This window comes from Lolium rigidum, chromosome 6, assembly GCF_022539505.1.
Source record: "Lolium rigidum isolate FL_2022 chromosome 6, APGP_CSIRO_Lrig_0.1, whole genome shotgun sequence".
Taxonomy (NCBI): Eukaryota; Viridiplantae; Streptophyta; class Magnoliopsida; order Poales; family Poaceae; genus Lolium; species Lolium rigidum.
The window spans coordinates 348,173,696-348,183,851 of NC_061513.1; positions in this window are offsets into that span (position 1 = coordinate 348,173,696).

The following is a 10,156-nucleotide window of genomic DNA, read 5'->3' on the forward strand; positions in this document are numbered from 1 at the left end:
CTTGGCAAGAAGAATTGCCCATGCATCAGGCGTGTTTAGGGTTGCATCATGCGTGTCTGGCTCCGGCAAGAGTACTAGCTTCCGTAAGAAGACTTGCTCATGTACGGTGGAGCTACGCACTATCAGTAGTATCGCGTACGCCTATTTTACTTTTAGAGAAGCACAAGAAAATTAGGTTTGAGTTGCTTCCTTAAAAAAATAGTTACTTTTTGGGTGATCATGTCGTGAAGGTGTGCCATTGTAATTAATTACACGTCTATGAAAGGAGAAAAGTAAAATTGATGGATTTATTTCGTTCTGTATTTTGAAAGGCTGAACTTTCTGAACATGAAGTTCCTGAAGTTGGCTTTGTATTATCGATGAACCATATTTTTTTGTCTTTTTACTTCTAAATATAATTGTTACTACATCATATGGTAAATATTACTCTTATCATATTATCAGATATTCTGGAACACTGGCTGATAACTTTGTTTGTTAGGACCTATACACATCAGCGCACTTTTATTGCTCCATTTAATTATTATTACCCTTTGGTCAATCTTATCATAGCATTGACCTATACACATCAGCGCATCGTACCTTCAGCTATACAAGCCTGATTGTATATGTTGCATTGGTAATAACCATTCTTCAGCTTTGTCCTTATGGTGATGATCTTATTCAAGTTCATCACAGATTAAAAAATACTACCTCATGTAAGACTATGAAAATTTTACACGCTTGGTGATATGGAAACATCATAGTCTTTGTTTATATCAAAGTAGTCGTGTTTTAATCCCGACTTTCCTATCCGAGCACGGCTTATTAATAATTTGGGTAAGTTTATATTTATTCCATGCCAGTGTATGATTCATTCTTATTAGATTATAGTATTTTGATTAAAAAAATATCATGCAAGGTAATATATCTTGGAATTGTGTTGTATAGTAGTGCATGCCTGCATCATTTTCTCTACTGCTGATTTTTCTTTCAATTTTACTCTGTATGCTCACAAAAAATTAAAATGCAAGCATCCATTGAACAACCATTTTGTATTGAAACCCCACAAGATCTACCTTTGTGTAAAACTCTAGAGATGACAGTGTGGAGCCTTAGTCCTTTCGAAGAGTAAAATAGGTATCTATGCTCAAAGGTAGGTATTTACATTTTCAGCCTAATCTTCACTTATTATGTATAAATATATATTATATATATATCGATTATTTATGCATGTGTTTAAACCTTTCTCTATAATTTACACTGAACTCGGAGCGTTTCTGCGAATCCAGAAAACTATGTCATACAATGTTGTCAACCAGGATCTAGGATATTATTTTCCTTTGTTACTAAGAATCCTTTCGACGATACTGAAATAAGAACATGTCCTATATATTTTGGTTATATATTATGCCAATTTCTTCCTACTCAATTGTTTACATAATGGTAAACACTAAAACATATCTTAAGTATACTTTAACAACTATATGGCCTATTATTGTATTCACCCTAACCTCATGAAAAATGTAATTTCAAAACTCCATATTACAATTTAAGCTTGTAACTTGAACGATTAAAAGTTGGTTACTGGCTGAGTTCTCTCTCCGGAAGTCCAAAAGATAATCTGATATTTATTCCATGCCAGTCTGAGCTCAGTTCTGCTCTACAACATTTTTGACAAAGTTTATGTATGATTCATTCTTAATAGATTATAGTATTTATTTTAAAATATATATCATTCAAGGTAATATATCTTGGAATTGTGTCGTACAGTAGTGTAATCGGGATGTGCGTGCATCATTTTCCCCGCTTCTGATTTTTCTTTCCATTTTACTCTGTATGCTCGCAAAAAATTAAAATGCAAGCTTCCATTGAACAACCATTTCGTATTGAAACCCCACAAGATCTACCTTTGTGCAAAACTCTAGAGATGACAGTGTGGAGCCTTAGTCCTTCTAAGAGTAAAATTGGTATCTATTCTCAAAGGTAGCTATTTCCATTTTGAGCTTAATAATCACTTATTATGTATAAATATATATCAATTATTTATGCATTTTTTAAAACCTTTCCCTATAATTTACACTAAACTCCGAACATTTCTGCGAAACCAGAAAACTGTGTCATACTATGTTGTCAACCAGGATCTAGATATAATTGTATCTAGACATATTTTTAGTGTGTAGATACATCTGTATCTAAAAGAAGTAAACCAACTTTTTTGGAATGTAGGGAGTACATATATTATTTTTATAATTTCATTATCTTAGAAAATTGCTTTTTATATATATATATATATATATATATATATATATATATATATATATATTCAACAATATAAGAGATATAACTATGTGTATCATCAATTGTTTCACAACTTCGATCTCTAATATAGGCAAAAGGTACATGGATGCAAAAATATTAGCCATGTATGTGCTTTAAAAATACTTTGCTGTTAGATGTGTTTCTATTAATCTTTTAGGCGTAAAATAAGTAAAAATGCAGAGACCGTAAATTTTGAATGTGTGGTTAGAATAGTAGTACACATAATCACGGTTTGATTTTTATGTTTACACTAATTACCTGTTGTTTACAAATAAATATCTTCAATCATATACTCTCTATATGCTAAAATATAGTGCCTAATTTTTTTTCAAACTCAAACCGAGTAAATTTTGGCAAAGATAGAGTATTATCATACTAATACTATTTTCAGTGAAATTAAGGAACAAAAATTGTTTGGTGCAAACACAAATGATATCATCGCCATTTTCAAACACATAAACTGTATACAAATATAAGATAAGTTAAGATAGAGAACTAACACATGTAACATGATTTAGAAGAAACCTTCAAATTCCTATAATAAGTTAAATGCTTACAACATTATTTGGGCATGCTAATGAAAACATTACTAAAATTTAATAGCCACTGTACTCTATTCATGCTTTATCTTATTCAATGCACATGTTTTTTTAATGACTTAACTTGACAAAATATTGTATTGATACTAATAATATTATAATCATATGAAAAATATAAATTGCAGAGTCCATTTAGTATGCAGATGCTATAGATTTTTCTGAGTATCTTTTAACTTAGTATTCTAAAGAAATTCTAGAATAAAGTTGTAAACCTTGATTTTGGGTACTACTATTCTAACGACATATTCAAAATTTATGGTCACTGCATTTTACTTATAGTACGCACTGTTCAAAAAATCGTCCGATTCAACGATTAATCGCCCGATTAATCCCTATTCAGTGGTCACCGATTAGCCGATAAACTCATTTATCACCCGATTAACTCATTTATCGCCCGATTAATCGGCGGATTTGCCTATTAAGCGCTAATTGTCAGCTGACCGAGTTGACCCCTATAAGCGATTTCCTCAACATTGGGTACGCCTAAAAGATTAATAGAAACACATCTAATAACAATGCATTTTTAAAGCACATACATGGATAATATTTTTGTGGCCATGTACCTTTCGCCTATATTAGTGATCAAAGTTTGTGAAACAAATGATGATACGCATACTTATATATCTTACATTGTTGAATATTTATGTATACAACAATTTTCTAAGATAATGAAATAATACAAATAATATATGTACTCCCTCCATTCCTAAAAAAAGTTGCTCTACTATTTTTATATACAAATGTATCTACAAACTAAAAATATGTTTAGATACAATTATATCTAGACAAATTTGAGGAGCTTTGTTGTTTTGGACGGAGGGAGTATTAAAGATGGTTGCCCGCGCATGTGCGCGGGCCACTGTTCTAGTTTTTCTTAAAAACACAACTTGTTGCAGATGGTACCTTAGATGCTCCATTATCTAAATTTCCCATAGTGGTACTAAGGGTTTTATCAATTTTAAGCTCATAATGATTCTTTGGCTTTGGCGTCTTAGGGACATACATGAATTTTTGCTCCTTACCCACATAAGCTTTCTCCTTAAACTTAGAGAAGAAAAAGTTGAACCCAAGGTTCCCATAGCTTCTTCAAGTTCACCAATCCTATGGGTTTGATTATCATGGATAGCACAAGTTTCTAAGACAACAATTCTTTCATTAATTCCTCCTAGGGATTTATCAAGTTTATCAGTATTATCAAGTAATATTTCCAATTTAGTCTCAACACTTGGAAGATTTTTCTCTATGGCCTCCAACTTATTCATGACATCCTCAAGAGAGATTTCAATTTTAGCTTCATTAACAGGTGGTATTCCAACTAGACTCTCAATGATGCAACTAGCTTCTAAAGCAGGAGTACCTAGGAAATTACCCCCCGTAAGAGTATCAAGAACATACCTATTCCAGCTAGAGATACCAACATAAAAATTCCTAAGGAGGATAATAGTGGAGTGTTTCTTAGTGCACCTATGATGAGCATCACTAATTCTATACCAAGCATCTTTAAAACTTTCTCCCCCTTGTTGCTTAAACGAACGAACTTCAACTTCGGGATTACTCATTTTAGCAATAGTAAAAATAAACAAAGCAAAACCAAATTAAATAAAGTAAAACAAGTAACTAATTTTTTTGTGTTTTTTATATAAAGAAAGCAAACAAGACAGAAAATAAAATAAAGCAAGACAATAAACAAAGTAAAGAGATTGGGTGTGAGAGACTCCCCTTGCAGCGTGTCTTGATCTCCCGGGCAACGGCGCCAGAAAAGTAGCTGCTGACGTGTAGGGAGTTAGAAATCCCTGGGGTGTACCAGCGCCAGAAAAGTAGCTTCTTGTAACGGTAAAGCACACGTCCGTTGGGAACCCCAAGAGGAAGGTATGATGAGCACAGCAGCGAGTTTTCCCTCAGTAAGAAACCAAGGTTATCGAACCAGTAGGAGATGAAGGCCACGTGAAGGTTGTTGGTGAAGGAGTGTAGTGCGGCGCAACACCAGTGATTTCGGCGCCAACGTGGAACCTGCACAACACAATCAAACTACTTTGCCCCAACTTAACAGTGAGGTTGTCAATCTCACCGGCTTGCTGAAAACAAAGGGTTAAACATATGGTGTGGAGAATTATGTTTGCTTGCAGAAAACAAAAGAGAACAATGATTGCAGTAGGTTGTATTTCAGATGTAAAAGAATGGACCGGGGTCCACAGTTCACTAGTGGTGTCTCTCCAATAAGATAAATAGCATGTTGGGTGAACAAATTACAGTTGGGCAATTGACAAATAGAGAGGGCATAACAATGCACATACATATCATGATGACTACTATGAGATTTACTTAGGGAATTACGAGAAATAACATAGACCGCCATCTAGCATGCATCTATGCCTAAAAAGTCCACCTTCAGGTTAGCATCCGCACCCCTTCCAGTATTAAGTTGCAAACAACAGACAATTGCATTAAGTAATGTGTGTAATGTAAACAATACAAATATCCTTAAACAAAGCATTGATGTTTTATCCCTAGTGGCAACAGCACATCCACAACCTTAGGGGTTGCTGTCACTCCCCCAGATTCAATGGAGACATGAACCCACTATCTAGCATAAATACTCCCTCTTGGAGTCACAAGTGTCAACTTCGCCAGAGCCTCTACTAGCAACGGAGAGCATGCAAGATCATAAATAACACATATATGATAGATCAATAATCAACTTGACATAGTGTTCCATATTCATCGGATCCCAACAAACACAACATGTAGCATTACAAATAGATGATCTTGATCATGATAGGCAGCTCACAAGATCTAAACATGATAGCACAAGAGGAGAAGACAACCATCTAGCTACTGCTATGGACCCATAGTCCAAGGATGAACTACTCACGCATCAGTCCGGTGGCGGGCATGGTGATGTAGAGCCCTCCGGTGATGATTCCCCTCTCCGGCAGGGTGCCGGAGGCGATTTTCTGAACCCCACGAGGTAGGGTTGACGCGGCGGCGTCTCTGGAACTATCCTCGTATCGTGGCTCTCGGTCCTAGGGTTTTCGCGACGGAAGGAATAAATAGGCGAAGGGGCAGAGTCGGGGGACGCTCGAGGGGCCCACCCCATATGGCGGCGCAGCCAGGGGTGGGGCCGCGCCCCCCTATGGTGTGGCCGCCTCGTGGGTCCTCTTCGTCTCTCCTTCGGACTTCTGGAACCTTCCGTGGAAAAAAAAGCCGTGGGCTTTTGTTTCGTCCAATTCCGAGAATATCCGTAAACTAACTTTTCTGAAATCAAAAACAGCGAGAAAACGAGAACTGGCACTGCGGCATCTTATTAATAGGTTAGTCCCGGAAAATGCATAAAAATGATATAAAGTGTGAATAAAACATGTAGGTATTGTCATAAAACAAGCATGGAACATAAGAAATTATATATACGTTGGAGACGTATCTGGCTCCAACGGCCTGCCTTGTTCATCAACAACATCGATGGTGAATGTTTCTCCAGGTTTCATCGTTTGGGTTTTGCCACGCGGCTTTGTACTCGATTTTCTCGACGACCCAGAGGGCTAAAAAAATAAAGAGGTCGTGTTAATACATATTTATTCAAATCAGTAAATATGTATCACCAGAGGCTCAATGTATATATATACCTCGCCGGAGGTGGGTGCTTGCAATTCGAGATCGTCTTTTGTCATTTGACCTCCGACAAACGTTTCAACAATGTCCATGCCTTCTTCATCACCTTGACCTTCACCTTCACCGTCAAGGTTTTGATAAGAAGAAACATCGTCTTCTTCATCTTCTTCCGGCACATAAGGAATATCACTGTTTATGATGGCATTTATATGTGCTTCAGCTTCCGGATCATAGTTTTCCAAAATCGGATCTCTATCGTCCGCCATATGTCACTCCTGAAAACATGTAGTTAAAACTAATTAAGTAAAGGAACTACTCCTAATTAAGTAAACATGTATATATATATATATATATTCACTTTGAAGGGCACCAAACTTATTATATATATATTCACCAAACTTATTATAATCTTCTGACATGTCTGTCTTGTCCTCCACTCCCACGATGTTTCTTTTCCTTGAAAGAACTATGTGGCGCTTTGGATCATCGCATGATGTACTCGTTTTCTTATCTTTCTTTTTCCTCGGTTTGCTACTCATGTCCTTCACATAGAAAACCTGAGCGACATCTTTGGCTAGGACGAATGGTTCGTCAAGGTAACCAAGATTGTTGAAATCCACAATTGTAATTCCGTATTGCTCGTCCACCTTTACCCCACCTTCTGTTAGCTTGAACCATTTGCACCGGAACAAAGGGACCTTAAAGGAGGGTCCATAGTCAAGTGCCCATATCTCCTCTATGTAACCATAATATGTGACCTTTTGCCCATTCTCGGTTGCTGCATCAAAGCGGACACCAATGTTTTGGTTGGTGCTCTTTTTATCTTGGGCGATCGTGTAAAATGTTTCCCATTTATCTCGTACCCTTGGAAAGTCGATATAGTCGAAGATGGTGAGTTGGCCAACATGTACAGCTGATCTTCAACATCATTGTCACTCATTAAATGTTTTCGCAACCAACCGCCGAAAGTCTTCATTTGGGCCTATATAATCCAGGATTCGGGCTTCCCCGGGTTGTTCGAGCGTAAAATATTCTTGTGTTCCTCGAAGTACGGAGCCACCAAGCTGGAATTTTGTTGAACTGTGTGGTGTGCTTCAGTCATAGAATGACCGTCCATACATATCGTTGATTTCCTCCAGATCGTCCCTTTTCCACTTAGTCTCCCCTCGTGCCGCGATTGAGGAAGACCAATCGGCTTAAGGTCAGGAACATAGTCAACACAAAACTCAATTACCTCCTCATTTCCATAGCCCTTGGCGATACTTCCTTCTAGCCTAGCAAGGTTACGAACATATTTCGTTAATACTCCCATGAACCTCTCAAAGGGAAACATATTGTGTAGAAATACAGGACCGAGAATGGAAATCTCTTCAACTAGATGAACCAAGAGGTGCGTCATAATATTGAAGAAGGATGGTGGGAACACCAACTCGAAACTGACAAGACATTGGACCTAATCGTTCTGTAACCGTGGTAGATCTTCTGGATTGATTACCATCTGAGAGATTGCTTTGAGGAATGCACATAGCTTCACAATGGCTACTCGAACATTTTCCGGTAGGACCTCCCCCAAAGCAATCGGAAGCAATTTCATCATAATCACGTGGCAGTCGTGAGACTTCAGTTTTTGGAACTTTTTCTCCGCCATATTTATTATTCCCTTTATATTCGACGAGAAGCCAGACAGGACCTTCATACTGCTCAGGCATTCCGGATGCCGGTGTTCTGGGTCTTTCAAACATTGTTGGTCCTTCCGTGCTTCCTTTGTATCATTTGTCTTCCCATACACGCCAAAGAAGCTTAGCAGGTTCACACAAATATTCTTCGTAACATGCATCACGTCGATTGCAGAGCGGACATCTAGGACTTCCCAATATTCTAGCTCCCAAAATATAGATTTCTTCTTCCTCATGGGTGCGTGCCCGTCAACTCCCTGCGGAACTGATTGTCCGACAGGACCCTTTCCAAAGATGACTTTCAAATCCTTGACCATATCAAATACATCAGCACCAGTACGTTCCGTAGGCTTCGGCCGGTGATCTGCCTTGCCGTTGAAATGCTTGCATTTCTTTCTTAATTTATGATGTCGGGCAAGAAATCGACGATGCCCCAGGTACACATTCTTCTTACAATTATCCAAATATATACTTTCAGTCTCATGTAAGCAGCGCATGCATGCCTTGTATCCCTTATTTGTCTGTCCCGAAAGGTTACTAAGAGCAGGCTAAGCATTGATGGTTACGAAAAGCAACGCTCATAGATCAAATTCCTCTTCTTTGTGCTCATCCCACACACGTACACCAGGTCTGCCCCACAACTGTAAAAGTTCATTAACTAATGGCCTTAGGTACACATCGATGTCGTTGCCGGGTTGCTTCGGACCTTGGATGAGCACTGGCATCATAACTAACTTCCGCTTCATGCACAACAAGGGAGGAAGGTTGTAGATGCATAGAGTCACGGACCAGGTGCTATGGCTGGAGCTTTGCTCGCCAAAAGGATTCATGCCATCTGTACTTAGACCAAATCTTAAGTTCCTTGCGTCACCTGCAAAATCTTTGAACTCTCTGTCGATCTTTCTCCACTGCGTTCCATCAGCGGGGTGTCTCAACTCCCCGTCGGACTTACGGTCCTCTTTGTGCCATCGTAACAACTTGGCATGCTCTTTGTTCTTCAACAGACGTTTCAACCATGGTATTATAAGAGCATACCACATCACCTTGGCGGGAACCCTCTTCCTGGGTTTCTCGCCCTCAACATCGTCACCAGGGTCATCTCCTCTGATCTTATAACGCAATGTAATGCATATTGGGCATTCATTCAAATTCTCGTATTCACCGCGGTGGAGGATGCAGTCGTTAATGCATGCATGTATCTTCTGAACCTCTAAACCTAGAGGGCAGAAAACCTTCGTTACTTCGTACGTACTGGCAGACAACTCGTTATTCTTTGAAAACATATTCTTCATCATTTTCAGCAAATTTTCAAATCCTGAGTCAGATAGACCTTCCTGTGCCTTTCATTTCAGCAAATCCAGTGTGCAGCCCAACTTTTTTAGACCATTATCGCATCCTGGGTACAACGACTTTTTGTGATCCTCTAACATGCGATCCAAATTCTCCCTCTCCTTTTCAGTTTTGCAGCCTCTTCGTGCATCAACAATGGTCCGACCAAGATCATCAACGGGCTCATCACGTGCCTCTTCTTCACCTTCCCCTTCTGCTTCCCCTCCTTCAGCATCCTCCATGAAAGTATCATCGAAATGATCAGGATAGTTGTCATCATCCCCTTCTTCATTTTCTTCCATTCTAACCCCTCTTTCTCCATGCTTGGTCCAACAATTATAGCTTGGCATGAAACCGTGCCGAAGCAGGTGCACGTGAAAGACTCTTAAGGAAGAGTAACCCTTCTGATTCTTACAGACAGCACATGGACATATAACAAAAACCCCTGCTTGTTCGCATTAGCCACAACGAGGAAATCATTCAAACCCGTAATGAACTTGCCACAGAGTAGGTTAGCGTACATCCATTGCCGATTCATCTGCATTATTATTATATAAAGTATATAATTAACCATCATGCATTTGTTAAACTAACTAGCTAGAAATAATAGAAATTAAACTATGAACTACACACATGCATACT